General features: G+C 40.0%; 1 protein-coding gene across 4 annotated transcripts in view; it reads left to right on the top strand.

Moving 5' to 3' along the window:
- AFF3 (AF4/FMR2 family member 3) overlaps positions 1-22,681 on the top strand; it is a 544,115-nt gene that overhangs the window by 22,166 nt on the left and 499,268 nt on the right. Inside the window, exons 2-3 of one of the 4 annotated variants that reach the window (XM_045827775.1) lie at positions 7,154-7,238; positions 7,902-8,039. The exons of 2 other annotated variants lie outside the window; for them this stretch is intronic. The gene's annotated coding sequence lies outside the window, so the exon portion shown is untranslated. The remainder of the gene's footprint in view (positions 1-7,153; positions 7,239-7,901; positions 8,040-22,681) is intronic. One more of the 4 variants, XM_045827776.1, reaches the window with a different exon arrangement.

Below are 22,681 nucleotides of genomic sequence, written 5' to 3'. Positions count from 1 at the left end.
CTTCCTGACTGTCTTGAACAAGCAGGAAGCTTGGAGTTACACAGCCTGAGCATGAGGGCAGTGCAGGCCACGATTTGGAAGGTAAGCCAGTGAGAACTCAGAGCCTCTCTAGGACACCCCCTTTGGCATGGTGGGAGTCAGGGGGCTTAGATTTGTCTCAATTATAAATGAGCTGATTAACAGACTTTCTCATAATTGCTAAAAGAAAAATGTCATTCTATGTTTAAAATAAAATTAAGGAGACTAGTGTTGTATATAAGGACTTACTAAGGAATTCAATACATTATTATAAGAGCCATTTTATAAGAATGCATATCACACTATATGCCAAGGACTTTTCAAGTATTACTTGTTGCCTGAGTTATCCCGAAGGTCATGACTCGATAAAATCATGAGCAGATAGCTTCACATGTACCTTTTATAGCTACATTGTAGACCTTGATGTTTTTCCTCTTCTATGTAATATCCAAATTGATCATACAACAGCTTTAACACAACTGATACACTTTTTGTGGTGGTAGTGAGATCAAGGGCTTTTTAATATTGCTCTAGCTAGAGGACAGAAGTGATCTCTTCCTGCCCTGGCAGTTACCTGTTGGCATTTAAGTAAGTGTGGCCAGCCAGGTGAGCTTTATCAGAATAACATTCTTTTGCTAAGTATGTGTGACAAAGCCACAGTGAGACTTTGGGAATTTGGACCTGGTCTATATTTAGCACCCAAAAGCCATTGTAGAGCTGTTATTGGTGAGAAGTTTCCAGTCACAGTTCTTGCTAAAGTTACATAATTTAAGCAGGTAGGACAGTGGATGGTTTCTTCTCAGGTTTGTTAGTGTGTTCATTTATTTATTCATTAGTTCATATTTTAACATGTTCTAACTTTTCCTGACATGTTTACTTATGGGACATTTTTAGAAAGATCTGAATTTTTTGTTTATTTATATATTTATTTATAATCTTCAGTTGAGGATATGTGTATTGATTTTAGAGAGCGAGAGAGACAGACAGACATGGATGTGAGAGAGAAATATGCATTGTTTGCCTCCTTGGATGCTCTGACTGGGGATCAGACCCACAGCCTAGGTATGTGCCCTGACCAGGAATTGAAACCACCACCTTTTGGTGTATAGAACAATGCTTTGACCAACTGGGCCACCTGACTAGGGTGGATCTGAATAATTTTTGATAAGAAAACTTAAAATGAAAAGTTAACACTCAGAAAACATAAGCTTATATATGTTGGCAAAACCCTCTTTAAAAGCTTTTCAAGGAACTAGATATTAAAAATTACTAAATCAAAGAAAAAATGTCAATAGGAATTTCTCTTTTTAAAAGAATTAAAATAAACATATACACAGGAGCTGTTAGGTTATATCTCACCTTTTCCCCATTAATAGAATTCCTTTATAGAGGCTGCCTTTTGGTCATTATGGAAGAGGTATTGATCAGTGAGGCCAAATGTGGACTTAACCTTTGGCCATACCTCTCATTAGAATCTAAGTTTTTATTTCCGTATTTATAAAGTAGGAATGAGGATGCTATCCTATGTAGCTCCATGGAGTGGTATGAGACTCAAATGAATGAAATCTAACAGTTAACCCAGGACAGTGCCTTACACTCAGCATTCAAAAGGTCATACCTATCCCTCCCCCAATAATTGTGAGCACTAGAAGGATATATGGGGTGAATTAAAGTCAATCGTGGACATCTTATTATCCTAATCGAAATTGCCCCTCCTCTTCTTTCATCTGTGAATCTAGAATGTGGGTGGGGTATGGGCCAAACAGGTCCTAAGCCAGGTGACAGAGAAGAATGCTGCTGTGGCTTCTGGCTATTGTTCAGGTTCCATTGCTGGTTTTTGAGCCCCACTTTTTCTTGACCTCTGTGTGGCTCCCAGGTCTCCACTGCTATGTGACTTTTTAGCCTCCTCCTGATTACTAGTTCTAGGTGCCGCCCATTCTGCTCTGAGCCCAGAAAAGGTCCCACTTCTAGTTCCCATCCTTGCCTTTATCTTCATCCTAGGTTTCTGCCCTCTTTAGAGCCATCCTCTTTTGGAGAAGTACAGACTTCACTCTCCAGGTCCTTTGGCAGCACCCTGGGGCAGGGAGCAGGATATGTACTTTCCTAAAGGCTGAGCTGGGTGACTCAGTCTGATAGGATGCTCTAAACCTCAGGCATTCTTAACGGATGGGGCAAGTAGGACAATGAGGGGTTAAGCACACACCCAAATGTGGCCAGTGAATGCTGGAGTCAGGGTTACATTCCTGTTCTGATAGGCAGAGGGCTCTTCTTCCCTTTGTCTTCAAAAGAGGATGGAACCCTCCTGGTCTGAAATAGAAATTTGTCAGAGAAGCCTAAAAAAATGCAATGATCTTAATCTTTTTCTGTAAATTGGTCATTTAGCCCAGACAATACAAATCATTTCTTTCAAGGAGAACATCTGAGGCAAACTGGTTAGTTTGTAAAGAAAACCTTCAAGATGAACTATATTAATGTGTTAATTGAAGTAATATATTCTTTGACAGAGCTAAACAGAATTGCAATAAATAGCCGTGTAATACTATACAAATAGGAATAATGATTAAGAGTTACTAATAATTAATAGCATCTTATTGACATTCTCACTAGTCACTATAACCTACCACCGTAGTCAGATGAGGAAGCCAAGACATAGTTAGGTTTAAGCTCACGTATGACAATGGACATAGTACCATTCTACTGGGCCATTCTGATTTTAAAGCCAAGTAGCTATACTCTCTCTCTTTTAAAGGATGTTGCAGCTTTCTTAAATAATTTCTGCATATTATGTTTGTCTGAGTGATAGATGACTGGGGAGGCCACTGTACTTAAGTAATAGTGACAAGAGTAACAGTGAAGTGTGGAGTTAGTCAAGAACAAGGGGAAGTAAGGCTGCATGTTCTGTCTTCATGACCAGGAGCTCAAGGACCACCAAACTCCAGGGAGCCTGACTTCCTAATGTTTTCTTACAGTGAGTGTGGTAGTACCTTATTCATTCAGCACTCAGACACAGAAGATGCAACTATCAGAGATAAAATAAGCCTCAAGTCAAGGAGCAAATACTGGTCTAAAAACTGGACCACCAGAAAATGCTTAGATTATATCTGCAAGTGTTAATGAAGCTGGGGAACTTAAAGTTCTGTTGAAGGACTAGAAGAAAGTACAGTTCATGTTGTAAATGTATTCTAGAGGATCTCCCCATTTGTGAGAGCTACACATGGTCTGTGCATTTCAGTTGAATTCAGCATGCACTGATCATGCACCGTTGTAAAAGATGGGGCAATAGGCAAGAATGAGAAGTATGTTCAGACAGTGTCTACCCTGAGGAGTTTACCATTTAGTTGAGAAACGTGAATTTTGCTAGTTTCCTAGTTTCTGTTTGGCTCTCTTTTTTAGATTAAGTATACTCTTCTGAATATAACATTTAATTCCATTTGACATAATATTATTTTTAATTTGATTTTTAATCCATTCTTTGGGAGATGTTTGCAAGTTCACTTCACTCAGTTCAGTCTGCAACTGAACGAGCCTGTTCTCTGTGTCATCATTTTGTGCCACTGATTAAAAGCAAGACTTGATGCTGCGGCCAGAAACAGGGTCCTCTGAGATATTGCTTTGTGCTTCTTGGTCAAAACCAAGTCCTATCTATATGATCGTGTAATTCTCTAAATGAAGGACTGAACTAATGATCTTTAAGCCTCTTCCAGGTCTAAATATACTTACTCATGTGCCACATAATGACATTTTGGTTGATCATGGGCCATATACACGATGGTGGTCCCATAAAATTGCAATGGAGCTAAAACTTTCCTATTGCCTAGTGATGTTGTAGCCATCCTGTGTCATAGCACAACATGTTACTCATGTGTTTGTGGTGATGCTGGTATGAACAAACCTGCTGCCAGTCATACAAAAGTATAGCACATACAATTATGTGCAGTACCTAATACTTGATAATAACAATGAATGACTGTGTTACTGGTTTGTGTCTTTATTATACCTTCAATCATTGTTCTAGATTGTATTTTTTATACTTATTAAAAAAGCATGCTATATGACAGTATGTTGTTATGCTGGCAGCAGTGTCATACATCCCATGTTTACCTGTCTCTTGATCACATTGTTTTCTCTTGTGCTAGATTTGATCTTGTGTTGTTTTGCACAGTAACTGCTGGACAGGCTTGTAGCTTAGGAGCCGCTGGCTAGACCATATAGCCTAACAGTAGGCTATACTATCTGGGTTTGCATAAGAACCTTTATGATGTTCCCACAATGACGAAATCACCTAACAACCCATTTCTCAGAATAGATCCCAGTCATTAAGGGATGCATGACTGCATGTAATTTTGGTTCAAAATAATAAAAACAAAAAAAGCCTTGCAAAGCTGTGAGTTTGAAGTGGTAAAACTGTTCTCTGTATTTTGGATGGTATTCGTAGAACCTGGAACTCAACAAACCTGTGTGTTTTATATGTTCTGCGTTTTGGGAGAAGCTGAATTGACCTGGCTTCCGGATGTCTGTGTTTGGCAACCTAGTACTCCATCTTACCTCATGAACTAACACAGTGATACGAAGTGAACTTCTTTGAGCCAGTCTGTGTACTTATTAGTTAGAAATTGAGATATTTGTTTCAAAGGAAAATTTGCCAAGGGAATAGAGGACAAAGGAAGAATGTGTTTCTGAGGGATAGAGGTGTTCACAATACAGACAGGAGACAAGAAATTGAGATTGGGGTTAGAATGTCACTGATTGACTGGGTCTTTGGCATACCTTGAACCTCTCTGATTCATATTTATCCTCTTGGATAAAATTAGAGGTGTGGCTTAAATGGTCTGGTAAGAATCCTGCATGCTGGGTAGTCTTCAAATAAAAGACACTTCACCTTGATAGCTTATGTTAGGAACAGATCATCAGGAGTTGGAGTAATAGAGGAGGAATGGCATTTGGGTATTAGCAGGGCATTTTTTTCCTGTTTCCCCAAACTCCTCAATCTTACTAGGTTCAGAGGGAGGAAGTAGCACATCTTATTAGTTCCATTGCTGCTGGAGCAAATGACAACAAGGTTAGTGGCTTAAAACACACATTTACTGTTTTCTAGTTCTGAAGGTTAGAAGTCGGAAACAGGTTTCATTGAGCTAAAATCAGGGTGTAGGCAGGATCGTTTTCCTCCTGGGGGACCTTGGGAGAATCTCTTTCCTTGCTTTCTCCTGCTTCTGGGGTCTTTCTACATTCCTTGATTCATGGTCTCTTCCTCTATCTGCAAAGCCAGCAGTTGCCTCACTCTGACCTCTGCTTCTCTGACTCTCCTGCCTCCCTCTTATAAGGACCTTTGTGATTAGATTGGGCCCACTGGGATAATCCAGGATAATCTCCCCAGCTCAAGATCCTTAACTTAATCACATCTGCAAAGCCTCTTCTGCCAAGTAAGGTAACACATTCACAGGTTCTGGGGATTAGGAGGTGGATGTCTTTGGGGGCCATTATTCTACCTACCACACATATATATTGTTGATAGCATTGCACTGGCCCAGGAGACAATACTTCTCACTCTTGAAAGAAAGATTGCTAGTGGATTAAATCATTTTTAGCATTCATGGGGGACCTTCACTGCACTGCTCCAGCCTCTTGTGCCTCAGCAGGGAGTTTATTAAAAGGAAAAAGGGGAGAAAATGGGAAAAAAACTACACAGTTGGGAGGCAGTTTTATCAACTCAAATGGAGTCAACAGCAAAGCCTTCAGAGGGAGAGTATACAACATACTCTTATTCAGTATGAAAAAAGAGTAAAAGGCAGAGAAAAAGGCAGATATGTTTTAAGGGCCACAGCCACTGGTATTGGGAGATGTGTCTCTTAGGAAATTTGGTTAGGTAGTATATTAGGTTGGAAGTTCTCCAGGCATAGCTGCCATGTCTGCCATGCTTTTGGTGTTGAGGTCACATGCATTTACTTTCCAGTGGTGGGCTTTTTTGAAAGCACTGGAAGTTTTCAGATTCTCTGTGGGAAAGAAGTTCCTGCCTAGAGTCTGAATGTGACACTGACAGTGTTTATAGTTCTCTGCAGCAGAGCATTCTTAGTATCTCAGGGGTGACATTTTAATTATCATTACATTAGATAAGAAGTTGTTTTGTAGTTGGAGACATAACTGATGGAGGACAAGGCAGAGTTCGGGGGAACAAATCAGTGACACTGAAGCCACATTATTTTTTTTGTTATAAACTCTGGCAAGTTTGCATTCATGCTCTGATTTGACAGAGATATTCACGTCATCAGAGGGAACTCACCTGGTTTGCAAACAAATTTACATTTCTCCAGTTCATTTTAACTTTGAAATCTGCTTTGATTTTGAACATGCTGACCTGCCTCAAAGCCAGACTTCTCACTACCTGGTCAATGGCAGAGCCGCACTGACTGGTGCTTCAAGATGAATCTGGGCTGCGTCTGGGTGTTGCTGTGTCCAGTTAGCCAGGCGGCGCGGGGCTTTGTGAGCTGGGCCCCAAGGCCTTTTGACAACATGTGCCTTTAAGGCAAAAATGTCTTACCAAGGAGGAACCCACAGAGAAACTAGCAGCAGGAACAACTGCAATATGATATTCTGTGTTTGCCATCATTTGAAACCTCATCAGATAAATGCATGCTGAGAATTTGGCCAGAACCTATTTTTTAAAAAATGAAAGCTGGAAACATTGATCAAATACCAAAATTTGAGATTTTCCCTAATTATAGTGAAGTTTCCTTAGTTAATATTTCCGTAATTAACAGTTTTTTCCCCTACACTACTGTTGCCCTGTCTAGAAATGGGATTATTCTGGCCTGACACTTTCTAGGAAACACCAGTGCTTATTCATATGCTCTCTTCTTGTTGTGCTCTGGGCAAGGGCGTTTTAGGGGGGAATCTAAGTAGGGTACTCTGAGCAAGAGCAGCAAGCAGCTTTGACAGTCATTTGTTGCTCTTACTGTGTGTTGTTTCCCTTCAGTTCTCAGGGCCCTAAAATAAAGACGACCCCTTCACTACAAAGGCATAACTGCCTTCCAAACATTGTCGTGCTGCCTAAGGACTTGTTTACTAAATGAAGGAGTTGATCATGACATTTCTTCTTTTTTGTAAAGAATTAAAAAAGTTTTATATTGATTTTTTTTAGAGAGAAAGGAAGAGGAAGAGAGAGAGAAACATTGATCGGTTGTTTCTTCTACGTGCCCTGACTGGGGATAGAACCTGCAACCTAGGTATGTGCCCTGACCAAGGATCAAACCCGCAGCCTTTTGGTGTATGGAATGACGCTCCAACCGACTGAGTTACCCAGCCAGGGCTGACCATGGCATTTCTAACAATGATTTTGGAAGAGGTAGACTGAGGGGCAGGGGCATTTGCCATGTTTTACTTGGGAGCCTTGACATTTAACTTGGTTCATGGCCAGCTGCTTTGTGCCTTCTGTACCCTAACTGGTTCTTCTCTAAACTTATTTCATCACCCACCAAGGGTTGACACAGGTTATTCTAGGAAAGTGAAGGCTGCTCCCTGGAGCACAGAGCTCTCTGCTGTGTTTCCTTTCTAGAGGGGTTGAATTTTTAGCTCATTGTCACATAATTAAATGCTCTATTTACTGGTAGGAATTAGGATTTTGTAGTGGTCCTTTTGAACAATTAAATTAGAATTAATACTCTGGCTGGTGTGGCTCAGTGGCTTGAGTGCTAACCAGCAAACCAAAGGGTCTCTGGTTCAATTCCCAGTCAGGGCACATGCCTGGGTTGTGGGCCAGGTCCCTGGTGGGGGGTGCATGAGAGGCAACCACACATTGATGTTTCTCTCCCTCTCTTTCTCCCTCCCTTCCCCTCTCTCTAAAGATATATAAATAAATAAAATCTTTAAAAAAAATTCTACCTATCCAGACTTCCTGCTGCCTCTTCTGGTCTTCCTGTCTGCCAGCACTCAAAGTGGACTTTAATTTGCCTCCAAGTGGCAGTGACTGTTTCCGAAATGTTCCTTGGTTCTCCAGGATCAGAGTTTGTGCTGTCAGAGTAAACAAGGTCAGTAAGCACTCCATCGGGCCTTTGTCTTTTAGTTCTTCTCAGTCATTTAGTCTTAGGAAGGACCTGAGTATCTTCATGTTGGATATTGTTAAAAGCACATTGCCTATTTCGTACCCCTCTGATTCAGAATTCAGAGACAGATTGGGTTTTAACTTTTTACCAGGTAAAATGAGGTAAAAGCTTCTGCTAAATCAACAAATATTGTAAACAAGTGGCTGGAATATGTTGACATAATATTGTGTTTTCCTACACATTGCTGCTGGGGAGGAGAGAGATTAGGATGGAAATACACAGGCTTGGAAATGTTGGGCCAGCCCCTCAGGGAGAGCATGCCGAGTGACAAGAATGAAACCAAATTGAGGAGTGCCTTTCACAGGTGGAGAAGGAATGGGGAGGCAGCAGAGCCAGGGAGCAAAGTCTACAAGTACAGAGTAAGAAATTTCAAGGGTGAGGGTCCACGGAGTAAAATACAGCAGAGTTTTCTGGTTCAGTTAGGTCTGGACGTTGACATTGGGTGGGGCAGCTGTGTCTGAGACAGTTGACAGAACCACAGGAGGAAACCAGTGCTCAGAACGATGAGTGTCTGATCCACAGCCAAGCCATCACGAGAACCTGGAAGTGGTCTTCCTTTTGGAGTTTTCTTCTTAATCTCCTTCATGTCCACGAGAGACTGGCTCCTCTGATGTGACTTGTTCGCAGTACCCCATTATATCAGCCACATGTTCTCATTTTTTATAGTTTAAAAATGTCTCATCTCTTTTGTCTTTTATTACGTATATATCATGAATGGAATAAAATGCTTTGTGCACACTAAGCTGCTTATTTACAATTTTGAACTTTGGTGCAACACTTAAAAATTTAAAATATAAAAACATAAATTTGATTTCCATGAAGTGATCATCTGAAGACTCATCACAATAACCTGTCTGACCATGATACATGAACTTGCCTTTATTTGAGAAACATTAGTGTCTTATTTATTTGGCTCTATGCTACCTTTGATTTGACCAGATAGCACATTTTGTTGAGCTTCTTAGTAAAGAGAGGAAATGTATGGTGTATGTATTAGTTTGCTAGTGCTGTTGTAACCAAGTACCATGGACTGGGGGACTTGAATGAGAGAAACTTATTGCCTCATATTTCTGGAGACTAGGACTCCAAGGTCAGGGTGTTGGCAGGGTTGGTTCCTTTGGAGGGCTGTGAAGGAGGGTCTGTTCATGCCTCACTCCTGGCTTCTTGTGGCTCACTGGCAATGTTCGATCTTCCTTGGCTTGGTATTCCTTTGGTATCATCCTGGCCTCTACCTTCATGTTCACATGGTCTTTTTCCTGCATGCCTGTCTGTGTTCAGATTGCCCTTTTTTATAAGGATACCAGCTGTATTCAATTAGGACCCACCCTATTCCAGTATGATCTCACCTTATTTAATTACATCTACAATGACCTTATTTCCAAATAAAGTCACATTCTGAAGTAGTGGGAGTGAGATCTTTAACATACACATTTTGGGGGACATAGGTCAACCTATCACAAACTATAGCATAGTAAAATACTCCAGTACTCAGGTTAGGGAATCTGTCCTTAACATATAAACTACAAATGTTGACCTTTATTTTGCACTTCAAGAAAAATGACATTTGAGCCATTTACATTTAAATCTGTAAATTAATTAGCCAAGTCAGCTAACATGGGAGCAGAAAAAGGACCCAATTAAGGTAAGAGGGATGGCAAGAAAGAGGAAAAAGAAGATTAAATGGCAAAGATAAAGAAAACACAAAGAAGAAACAGTAATGATAGTTATTTTGGGAGCATGTTTCAAATGGAATTTTCTGGATGCAGAAACTCTATGCAGTGTCCCAAATACTTTATTGTAAATAAGACCAAATAGGTCAGTATTTATGATATGGTGAGTTCTTAGCATTCATGGCATCAACTCTGCCCTTAATAAACAAGAAGAACAAAGGTGAAGCTATCGGTTGTTGGATTTTCAGTTTGTAGTCCGAGACTTGTCACTTTCCTTGGGTGGCAGCCTTTACCAACAGGACAGGCCCCTCACAGTGTGGCCCAGCCTGCAAGCCTGCCTGAGCCCAGCTCAGGGGTCACCTTTCCACAGGTCCTGCTCTCTAGGGGTCTGCAGTGTGTTCCCTTAAAGACCAGGGGGTCATTTAGAGGACAGCCTGACCACATGGATACGAGGTCAAAATATCTCATTCAGTGTTAAAATGCAGGTGATTTTTCTAGCCATCCCATCTCATAGACTAGAAATCCCCAGTTGTCAGTGATTCTTTCCTTATTTATATTTAGTGACAGACGTCAGAAGGCATAAAAATACATGATAAATGGTGTTTAGTTGAGCGAGCTCGATTTACAGACTGTACTACCTGCTGATAACCACATCTGCTGTGTGGTATGTGCCTTGAATATATACTCACTGAGACTTGGAAATGGGGAGGATGGCTTTGCAGGGGAAAGGCAGCTGATTTGCAGACAGAAAAAGGAAAAAAAATGCATAGCTCTGGTTTCTTAAATAAAGTGCCAGCCCATTTAGCTCATTATTTGGTATTTATTGATGGTTCTACTCAAAGAGACTTTAGGGCTGCTCCGTCCAGTTCTTGTAACAGCCACGCCAACACCAGCCCCTTTAAAGGAAGACTTTAATATCGAGCCTCCTCATTTGCTCAGCTTTAGATTGGAGCCAGATCATGATGCTCCTTTCTTCAGACCAAGGGGCTCACAGAACCACACTCCCTCCCTCCAGATGTGTTCCAGGGGTAGATAAAGTGTGTGTGCGCTTTATTGCGCTGTGACTGTTTTTTAAATTTAAGTCCATGGTTGTAGAATATGGTGTTATGGAGACACCTCATTCATAGACGGCCTAGTGTATTTTTACAACTCATATTTTGTACACTAGTCACATAAAAACTCAGAATTTGGAGCTTTGAACTCCTCCTGTATCCTTTATATTTTCATTAAAAAATACCTCACATTTTTCTCTTGTCAGCCATTTTCGTTTTTCAAAGTTTCTCTATTTTATATGATGACAGTTCCAGAATTAAAATAAAGGCTTTTGCACACATTGTTTCTTTTAGAAACAAGTCATATACTATTTGACCATTGTTGATAAGAGGAAATTTATATTACTAAATTACAGTTTGTTTCAAGTCCATTTTAATGCTATAACTTCTAAAATGTAGAGTCTTTTAGACAAATATTTGAGCACCTACACTCTGCTGAACAAGAATATAACCACAGTGGTATTCTATTATGTATTTGCCTGCATTATAAAATGTTCATTCCTATCAGTAACTTTATAACTGAAAACCAGAAACAATATGTTCCATTTTAAGGAAAACCTCATTTATTACAATGTAGAACAGTCAGCCCTGGCTGGGTGCCTCAGTTGCTTGGAGCATTGTCCTGTAGCTGAAAGGGTGCAAGTTCAGTTCCTGTCAGGGCACCTGCCCAGGTTGTGGGTTCGATCCCAGATTTAGACATGTGTGGTCCCTGGTCTGGATGTGTATGGGAGGCAACCAACCAATAGTTACTCCTTGCATTGATGTTTCTCTCTTTCCTTTCCTTTCTCTCTGAAAGAAATGGAAAAAATGTCATCAGGTGAGGATAAAAAAAAATTAAAAGACTTAATGAAACACATTCATTAGAGGTGGAGTTTTACAGTACGAAAAGACCTTATCAAAAACTGTCTTTAGAGAGTGGATCTTTCAGGTGTGAAAAATAATTAATTCATGCAGCAAATCTTGATTTAGCATCTGCTGTGACCCAGACACTTCATGTGCCAGGAGTGGGCATGGAGAAGGGGAAGGTAGCAGGGAACTGCAGAAGCTGTGGCCAGTTGGAATCAGTCAGAAATGAAGCTAATACATTTCTAAAATTATCATGTGTGGAACAGTGTGAAAGTAGAGCTGATGATTAGAATTCAACTTACACAGCTTTTCAGGAACACATCCGTAGAATAATGATGAACACTGCATAACAGTTCGGGGTGGGGGGGCGACCAGAGTGTGCACATAAACGAAAGGTAGTGATTCTCTCTAAGTCATGAACAGGAAAGTTGACCCAGAGGCATAAAATGACTGCTCCAAAAAGTGACGTATCTTCTAAAAGTGCTCAGATTTCTCCTTATAACAATTACAGCAATAGTGATTTCACATCTGTTAGTCAGCCTGTTTTAATCTGCAAAAGGTGAAGTGTTTGACAGTTCCTTGTTCTCACATACAGATTAGCTGTATGGAGTTTAACCTTTAGATGTGCTTAAGCAGCCACACTTTACAATTTTTTTCCGGTATAAAACCACCCAAACAGAAACAGTCTGATAACTTATAACTAGGAATACAGAAATCCGACAGACATTTTTTTCACTTGATATAAATTGCTCCAGTTACCTCCTTTTGTCCTTTCTGTCTAGGAATATTTTAACACTCGCCCTAGTGTCTAGAAGCAACTTTACAATTAAAGAATTGAAGCCATTTGCAGTGATATAAATGTCAGAACAGGACAATTCTTCCACTTGAGCTCATTGCAGGATTTTAAATAACTGAGTGTGACTGCTTGCTACAGGAAAGAAGAGAAATGGAACCTTTTATCTTTACCTGAGAATGTGGGGATAAATATGAGTTTTAAACTCCTTATTTGTAGACCATTTATATCTTGAGCTTCTAATTGTTGCAAAAGAACCAAACTTCACAGACTCTATATAGTACACAGTCAACTTTTAAATGCAACTCTGTATTAAATTAATTTTAAGGTAATATGCACATAGATAGGGCATTTTATTCAACTAATGCAAATAATATTACATCGGATTCTATCCATGTTGCCTGAAGAACATAGGATGAGAAAGCAGATGAGAAAGTAAGAGATGGCCAAGTGTGAAGTTGACATAAGCCAGCCTGTCCTCATTTTTAATCAGTGAAGGCTCTCAGGCTTGAACACATGCTGCAGAGAACACATTTTTAAAGGATTATGAGTGTTTACTAGATACAGGCACCATGCTAAGCATTTACCATGTTATCATATTTAAATATCTATATGAGTCATTGAGGTAGAAGCTATCGTTAACTATTTTTCAAATGAAGATGTAGGCTAGAAAAGTTTACTAGTGGTCCCCAAATTGGTCTATCAGAAAGTCATGTGGGAGCTTTTTATTTATCTATTTACTTTTTATCCTCACTGGAGGATATTTTTTCATTGTTTTTAAAGAGAGGAGGGGAGAAAGAGAAACATGGATGAGAGAGAATATCAGTTGGTTGCCTCCGGTACACGCCCAGACTGGGATTAAACCCACAACCCAGGTGTGTGCCCTGACCTGGAATTGCACCAGCAGCCTTTCAGTTATGGGATGATGCTTCAATCAACTGAGCTACACTGGCCAGGGCCATGTGGGAGCTTGATAAAAACAGATTCTTAGAGCAACTTCTGGGAGAGTAGAATTTAGAAGTTCTAGAATATGGATCTAAATATCTTCATGGTTAAGTTGTTCCCCAGTTGATTCTAATAAACACTTAGGTTTGAAGGCCTTACTTGTTTGGAAGAGCCACCTCACGTCAGTTACGAAGCAATGACCATTATGGAGGCCTGAGCAGAGACATTTAAAACCACCATCGAATCCTAGCATTTGAAAGAGTCCTGGCTTTTATTTGGTCTTACATCTTTCCTAGTGTGGGCTTATCGTCTCAACGTCCTTCACTGTGGGCATCTGAGCCTCTGCTGGAGGCAGGTCAGAGATGAGGCTCTGATTTTCCCAGACAGCCCTTGCGGGGGCCGAACAGTTCTGATTACTAGCGAGTTGCTCTCTACTCTGGGCATGTGTATTCCTGCCTGTCACTCACTAGTTTTACCCTCTGGAGCTATTAAGAATAAATCTAGCCCTTCTTTTGCACGACAGCCTTTGTGGTATTCAAAGAACTCAGCGTTTTCCTATAGCAGCTTTCCTACTGTAGGTTAATTGTGTCAGGTGCCAAGTTTGAATCCCCTCTCTGTAGAAATCCCATGGCAGCCTGCACAAGCAACCATGATATCAACCGCAGAATCCCCTAGCTCACCAGGAAGCATGTGCTCTGGCTGTTTCTCTCCAGTGTCCTATCATTTCATAGCCTTTTAGAGTCCCAAGTAATTTTCCTCTTCTTTCTTACTTAGCTCTGTATCAGAATTAGGACACCTGGTCATTATCTATAACACAAATCTAAAGTTTGCTTGTCAAAAAAGACCACTCACATTCCAGTTCAAAAATATGAAGGATTTAAAAGAACGGGAACCTGGGGCTTTAAAAGAGAAGTTACTTGTGCTCAGTGTGACAGTTGGGGATCCTGTGGTCTGCAGCAGCACAAGGCCGACCTTTCAGGGGAAGAACAGGCTGTTCCTCGACAGCTCCTGCACTGTAGCAAAAGCAAACATATTTTCTTCCTATATTGAACCCTTCAGCCCTTTGTGTTTAAACTATTTCCCATCTTGTTTGAACTATTTTTTTCTGGAACAAACATTTATTGTAGGCAGTGTAAATAACAGCTGACATTGTTTGTGTTGACTTTTCTATGACTCTTCTGGGCTGTTATTTAGTTAGCAGAGAGTTTGAAGACCTGAATTCCTGTCTCTACTTTGTCACCAATTTATAGCTTAGACAAGTCTTTTAATCTTCTGGGCCAAAGTTTTTTTGTGTGGAATAGGGTTAACGAGTACCTTTGCCCTACCTTGTGGAGTAAAAGATGCTGAACACTGGCTACCTAGAGTCTTAAGAGTCCAGAGAAATGGGTTATATAAAACAATGTAACACTATTATGAATTAATTGCCATTATTAGTAATGCCACTGTCAGCTTAGTAGTGGAATTTAGACTCTAACACGTTATGTAGTTTTTAATTTTGCTTTTACTGTTAGTTTAAGACAGGATAGAGTTATTAAAAATATTTAGTAGAAAATTCGGACCTTTCAGGGAACAGACTGATTACTCAGAAACAACTCTCTTAATTGTTGTCAGATGACTGTGGAGAGAGGTGTGTTGTGTGTGCACACATGTGCACTCACTTGCATTTGTGTGCTGGCTGCATTTGTCCTCAAGAAGGACCCAGATGACAGATGCTTTCCCCTGTAGATTATCCAGGTCTTTCCTGGGCAGTAGATTGGATTATAAGAAGTACAATTTGTACATCTCCTTAGGAGAGGAGGGTTTGGGGTCATTTGTCTGGCCTTTTGAATAACACATTTTGTTAGCAACTGAGGGTGCGAGCAGATCTTCAAGTTTATGAGAGGGAAATAGTTATGGGTTCTATGGTTTAGGTGCAGAAACAAGTCAGTGAATTGGAGTTGCCCGGAATCGTGAGCAGCATTCCCTTCAGGGCATACCACTGGACTTGAAGGTCTCAATAAACATGATATCTTTTCCAGTTTCCTTTTGTAGAAGCTCTCAGATTATTGTCAGGTTTTCTAAACATTTGTCCCATGTTCCCAAGTAAAAGGCCATTATTAGACCAGATTTCCTGTACCTCTTCTTGCAGAGGTGCTATGAGGGTTATTTAACTAGGTTATTAGCAATTGCTTTGAAAATCCAAAGGTAATTGAGAAATGATAAACATTGCCTCTCATTTGGAGTTAGTAGAAAAGGTACCTCATTTCTTTAAAGTAATGTAAAAAAGATGGAAGAGAGAATGTTGTTCTTCTTGTAGTGACACTGACTACTTTGTGATGTACGTCTTTGGTCGTATTATCATACAGTATTTATCAGGGAGGAAATAAATGGAACCTCACTGGGTTTGCAGAACCTTAATACTCCAGACCATTACAAACACATTAAACTATAATCGGCATCTAGTAGCTTAGTAGCTTTGTGTCTACAATGTGCCAATTAGAATATTTAATTTGCAATAAAAGAGGAGTTAATAAAACATCTAAGAAATGGAAAATCAGATTAGAAGTGGCATGCTGGCCCCTATTCAAGTGTCCTGGAACAGCAAAGGGCATGGAAACCTCGACCGGCTCACTTGCTGCTGGCTCGCTCATCACTAAATATCCTTAGATGTCCGGCTGTCACCCCCTTCCTCCCAAGTAGTCTGCCCTCAGTCTGATTCAGGACCATCTCATCGTTTAATGACATGGAAACTTTGGAAGTCAACTTCAAAATAAACCAAAAAATGAGTTAGAACTACAATTTATTGATTGCTTGCTGGCCTATTTGCTTGTAAGATAAATTGTGTAGACTTTCTTTCTTCCCCTCAAAAGTCACTTCCCCCCTAAATACCTGGAGTTTGGCTTTAAAAAAAAATTAACCACAATTGAACTGCTGTTCAGCAACTTTAACTACAAATGTGCTTCTTGGCAATTTCACCACTATCTAATTGCCTCCTTCATTTCTTGTTTAACTGGTGTATGTTATAATCACTGATTTATAAGTGTGAGCTGTAATAATGTCAGCTGTCTGCTGGCATGATTGGAGAACTTAGGAAATGAAGTTAATTTTCTATTTTCTTAGAAACTCCTTTATACTTAATTTAAGCAGATAAGTGACATAAAGGTCCAAGTCACTAGAAGACAGTGCATTTAGAAAATACTGATTGATGAACTTATGCTCATCTAGTTTTGCTTTCTTAAAACGATTCTAATGTATCTTTTGAGAATAGATTTTTGACCTAAAGAAAAAAATACTCTAGGATAGGTGGGTAAGATACCAGAAAAAAGAAAATCGAAGGGCTCTGACTATATGTTTTTCTCTATTCAATAAGTTACTTGAAGTTAATATTAATAAGTTACTTTCATGTTTTAGTCATGGTTGTCTATTGTGGAAAATATTATTTAGCTTAATAGTTTTAATTAAAATAAATGTTTGTGTTTTAAGCAAAACAGTTTATGTTGTAATACCAGAGACATTTTATGCATCTCTTTCTTTGCTGGATTTCCTTTTAGAGATAATAATCTTTCAGGCTATTTTCCATAAATATGCATATCATATTCTTGTTCCTGTTTAATGCGTGCAGGAGTAAGAAGCCCTGAATTTGATTAACTTTATTAACCATAAATAATGAAGTGTACTTTTTTATGTTAACCCTTACTTTATTGTGTATCAGCCTTTAGACATTTGGCTATCTGGACAAGCAATCATTTATATCCTTTTAAAAATATTTATTGCTTCTTTGACTAATTGCTTCTTATACGACTTAAAGCCTTGTGCAGTGGTACCATTTGTTAAAACACAGCCAGAAGCAGGCAGAGCAATGTCATTTTTCAAAAATTTAGTGTCATTTTTATAGACAAATAACACTTGTAAATGATGGATAACAGTTAGCAGCATGCTGCACGGTATAAAATGTGCATGAATTATATTTTCTGGGAGTTAGAAGGTTAACTTGTCTATAAACTAATTGAAGGGCTTTATGGTAAATGCAAAATGCTGTGTGCACATTATCGGCAAGACTGAAACCAGCTGAAAAAGGGATTTTCCTTCCCTGGGGTATTATTCATTATCTCATCCTCTTTTCTGGCTAGCTGCTGTATAAGGAGAGCATCTAATCACGATGCATCTATAGGATTTATAAAAGAGCGCAGTGGAGATGCTTTCCCGAGTCTGCAGATTAGAGCTTGCACATTAGAAAAGGGAATGGAAGTGAGTGTTGGCATGGAAATTATCACTGCATAATGATATTTTGGGGTATTTACACAGGCCGTGTTTTCCAGGCTCTGTGGTTCCTGGCCCTGGGAAAGCAAATGCTGGGAGAAGTTCTTGGTTTCTTCAGCAGTTGGCCAATAGAAGTAATAGGGACGTATCACTTTGTTGAGAAAGGGTAACTCACAGGTCTCTTTATACCCTTTTACACTGTACACTTGTGCTCAGTTGAAAACACACAGTCTAAACTTAGTAGCAATTGGAAAGTTCAATCAAGCAGGTTAATGCAAACTTCAGAAACTTCACTCATTTCAAAGGTAAGACTTTCCCCGCTCACCCCAGGTCTGGTTGTAGGCTCCCATTCTGATTATAGGGAGGGAGGTGTGTTTGGTGTCTGTTTCATTTCCCCTCTGCCTTCTGACTGCTCTTTCTCATTGGGGTTGTGTTTGGGAAGAAAAGAAGTTGAAGAAAGGGAGGTAATTGTGAGAAACAGAGAGGATTTCGTACTTGACCGGTCTGATCATAAGCTGGCTTTGTGTGTTCTGTGCTTAGTTGCTGTTTGACATCTCTTTCTCTTCGGTGCTTTTGTTTTATTATAGGAGGCTAGGTTGGATTTCTTTTTACTTACCCTAATTAGCGTATCCATGGGTTCATGTCTTACCACCTCTGGGGGAGTTTCAAGTTATTATCTCTTTAAATATTTCCTTTCTGCCATTTTTCCTATTCTTTTCTAGGACTGCAGTTAGACTTCTTTTAGACCTTCTCACTGTATTCTGAATCTAGGTTAACATCTCTTCTCTGTTTTTCATCTCCTTGTCTCTCATGTATTGCTTTTGAGGCGATTTCTTCTGTTCTGCCTTCCAGCTTATTAATTTTCTTTTCAGCCTTGATTAATATGTTATATAATCTTGCTAGTGAATTTGTTTATTTTAATAACTATAATTTCTAAAGAATTTTTATTTGGTTCTTCCTATATTGGCTGGTCATTTTAAAACTTATGGTAAAATACACAGAACACGAAACTGACCGCCTTACCTGTTGTTGGGTCTGTGGTTGCTGGCTCGTGCAGTCAGCCTCCAGAGCTCTCCTCACCTCGCATAGCTGAAACTGCCTGGGCTTTTTTGACAGTCCCTTGTTGCTTGCTTATTTTTGTGATTCTTGTCTTTCAGTTCTTTAATTCTATGTCTATAGTTATTTTATTTTTTAAAGATTTTATTTATTTATTTTTAGGGAGAGGGGAATGGAGGAAGAAAGAGAGAGAAACATCAGTGTGTGAGAGAAACATTTACCCATTGCTTCTCACACACCCCTGACTGGTGGCTGGCCACTCAGGCACGTGACCTGACTGGGAATACTAACTGGCAACCTTTCGGTTTGCGAGATGATGCTCAACTCACTGAGCCGCACCAGTCAGGGCTGTATGCAGTTATTTTATAGTCTGTATCTGGTAGTTGAAACAGTTGAAGTCCATGGTAATCTAAGTCTGTTATTTGTTATTTCTCTTGATGCTTACACATGGTGTTTTATTTCCATGTGTATTTAGTAAGCCTTGATCACTATATTTGATTGATCTGAATTTGTAAAAAAAAGCCTTGGGACCTAAATGAAGGATGCTTTTCTAGGAGAGTGTTTGCTTTGTTTTAGGCAAGTATCCTTGGGGTGCTGCTGTCCTGACACCGTTTTACCCCCATCCAGGTGCCCCAGTGTAACCCAGGGGTTTTAGTTTAGTTCTCCCACCTGACTACAGTCCCAAGGCCCTTCCACATACCACTTTGGAAGTGGCATTGTCCCATTTCACTATATTTAAGGTAATGAAATTGACTAAATTCCATTGTTCTACAACATTCATTAACAAATGTTCAATATATAAGCTCATTTGCAATAATACATATTCAATATGTAGATATATTCTGTAATAGATATTCAATAAAATCTAAAAACATAAACATATAGTTAATACTAAATTTACAGTTTTTTCAGAATAAAGAAAGGGAAGGAAAGAAGGAAAGAAAGAAAAAGAAAGAAACGCTGTCTCATAGAACTCTTCCCATTTTGGGGCCTATAACCCAGGGTTTTTTGTTTGTTTGCTTTTTCTTTTGTGCCCCTTGGTGACTTGTCTTGCTTTTTCTGAGCCCAACAAAACAATAGTAATTGTCTTTATTCAGGATCTGACTGTTTTACTGGCCAGATACCTGCTGCCCCACCCCAAGCATTTAGTCCGCCATACTAAGCCTTGGCTGATTTAAGCAGCTCACATTTTTGACTCCTGTGCTGAGCTCTCCAGCTTTAGCTCACTTGCCAGGGCAGCTTCTCCTTCAGACGCACCCAGCCCTTTGATTTTCCAGAGGTCTACTTTTTCTAGCCCCTGTTGGGGGCATCTCATTTCCCAGAAGAAGTCTCTTGCTCAGGATGAGCTCTGACCAGCATTCCCACCATCAGCTCTACATCTGGCTCCCCAGACTAAGTTACCATTGTTCCACTTTGGAGTGGGTACTCAGGTGCAGGTACCTTCTGGTACAATTTTAGCAAGCCTGTAGCCCTTAGTGTATGGCACTGCCAGTCCAAGATGCCTCCCAAGTTCTAGGGAAACCATCATAAATGCTGTTTTTCTACTTCGGAGCTTGTCTCACTAGACATGAAGTGAGAGTAGGCACCCCAACCCTATCATGCCACCCCTGACCCATTGGTGGTGGTGGTGATAATCACAACAGAGCTTCTTTTCCTCAAAGAAATACAAAATTCTCTCCTGACCTCCTTTTCAATCAGAGTGGATGAAGATTATGGTCACAAAGTTGTTTATGACATGTTGATTTTTAAAAGTTCCTTTAAAAAGCCTGACACCTTGGAAGTTTCTGTCTGTTGTGGATTGGTAGCTCATTCAAAGTTTCCCATTTAGTATCTATACATGCAAACATGTATAGCATGTACCACCTCCTCCATGCACAGGATAATTTTCTCCTTCCTCTGACCTCCTGCTGTTTGTCACATATCTTGTAGAGTGGAGTGTATTCCCTACTTTTTGTGGAAGCCAGTTGATTCACTTTTGTACCACCTTGCAGAAAGTGCGCCTTACCCACTGTGCTTCTGCATGAGCCCCGGAACCACCACAGGATCACTGTAAACAGGGCTGAGCAGTGCACTCTCATTTGGCATGTTTCATGTTTTAAAATGTCATGCCAGATTAACTCCATTAAAAATCAGATTATGTTTATATAGCTACCTACATCCCCAGAAGTGGACCTTAACTCCCCATTGCTGGTATGTGAGCTGCATTGTGTGACTTCCTCCCAAAGAGCAGAGTGTGGCAGGGGGAGAAGGTAACTGGGGGAGAAACCTGGCGAACACTTCCTCAGCCAGGTGATCATGTTTAATACCAAGTCACCCTGACAGGATGCACCTGTGGTAAGATGTGACTGGCACTTCACCTCTCTGGCCTTCTAAAAACCTGTCATCTCAGTCTCAGAAAAAAAAAAGCAATAAAACCCAAATGGAGGGACATTCTACAAAATGCCTTTGTAAAACCAAGGAAAGTGAGAAATTGTCACAGGCGAGAGGAGGTGAAGGAGCCTTTACTACAAACTGTAGTGGCGTGGGATCCTAGAACAATAGCAGAACAAAAAAAGGTGCAAAATCCAAAGAAAGTGTGGCATTTAGTTAATAGTAGTGTGCCAGCGTCAGCTTCTTAGTTGTGACAGGTGTACATAGTAACATAAGATGCTAACTATAGGGTAAATTGGGTGATAGGATATACTTGTAGAGGGGTTTTCTGCCCCATCTTTGCAATTTTTCTACTTATCTAAAACTGTTGTAAACTAAAAAAGGTCGTTTCAATTAAAATTTTTGAATAGACACAGTTGAAGTAGGTATTTAATTAATTTTCATAATAGTGTGGAGAAACATACATGAGGTGTTATCTGTATTTCAACAATACCTTTGACCATCTAGAAGATGCAGTGAAGTCTGGTGGACAGGTAGGTAGCACAGTTAAGTAAGCAGCAGTTAGTACGGTGGTTAAGGGCATAGCTTTGGAGCCAAACTGACTGGGTCTGAAGCCCAGTTTCATTCCTCCTAGCTCTGTGACTTCAGGCAAGTTAATATTCCTGTGTCTCATTATCCCCATTTGCAAAATTACTGTCCCATATTGGGTGGTTGTGAGAACTAATGAGATAACACACATAAAGCTCACCTGCCATATACCACATCCCTGTGTTAGAACCAGGCAGTTGGTTCCCTCTGCTTTCCCAACATTTTTACTACCTGTACAAATGACTGTAAGACTGACAGGTTGGTGGATAACAGTGTTCCGGGCAGATTAATAGGACATTATCTGTTCTCAGAGGCCTTGAGATGACCAAGGACAGAGAGTATGTTTCCCACGTTGTTCAGTAATAACATTGTCACTTGCGCCTCCTGGACCCTTAGAATGTTCTCTAAATGTTAATGAATGGATCAGGTTAATACACTTAATCATATATGTTTTGTGTTTGTGGTTTTGCAGAACGTATTTTATTTATGATCTTAAAGAAACTCATCATGTGGTTGGGATCATAAAGCTTGTTGTGTGGATGTTGCTGTTTTAGAGGATGAGCTTTTGTTGTCCATTTTCAAAGGCACCTGCACGGCACCAGTGCCAGATCCTGGGCCAGCTTCCTCCAGTCCTGACATCTGACTTCTTGGCTGACCCTCCAGCCAGGTGGGAGTGTTGATGTGGTGTCTGGGTCAAAATTAGCCCTCTTTTTCTCATTGCCCTTTTGTTAACTTGCTTTGGATTAGAAACAAGGGCATGACATTTTCTTTTTTATAAAAATAGGTGTATTCAGATATAATTCACATACCATACAATTCATCTATAATAAACTGTACAGGGATTCACAGACTTGTGCAACCTTCACTACAGTCAATTTTGAAACATCTTCATGGCCCTCCAAAGTAACCCTGTACCCTTTACCTGTCACCCTCCAATTCCTCACTATCCATAACCCTTGAAAACCACAAATCTGCTTCCTGTCACTATAGACTTTCCTGTTCTGACAT

The sequence above is a fragment of the Phyllostomus hastatus genome, unplaced genomic scaffold (assembly GCF_019186645.2).
Source record: "Phyllostomus hastatus isolate PE091 unplaced genomic scaffold, TTU_PhHast_1.1 phas_scaffold_78, whole genome shotgun sequence".
In the NCBI taxonomy this organism is placed as follows: domain Eukaryota; kingdom Metazoa; phylum Chordata; class Mammalia; order Chiroptera; family Phyllostomidae; genus Phyllostomus; species Phyllostomus hastatus.
The sequence above is the reverse complement of the archived record's forward strand: the minus strand, read 5'-3'. Positions and strand labels throughout refer to the sequence as shown.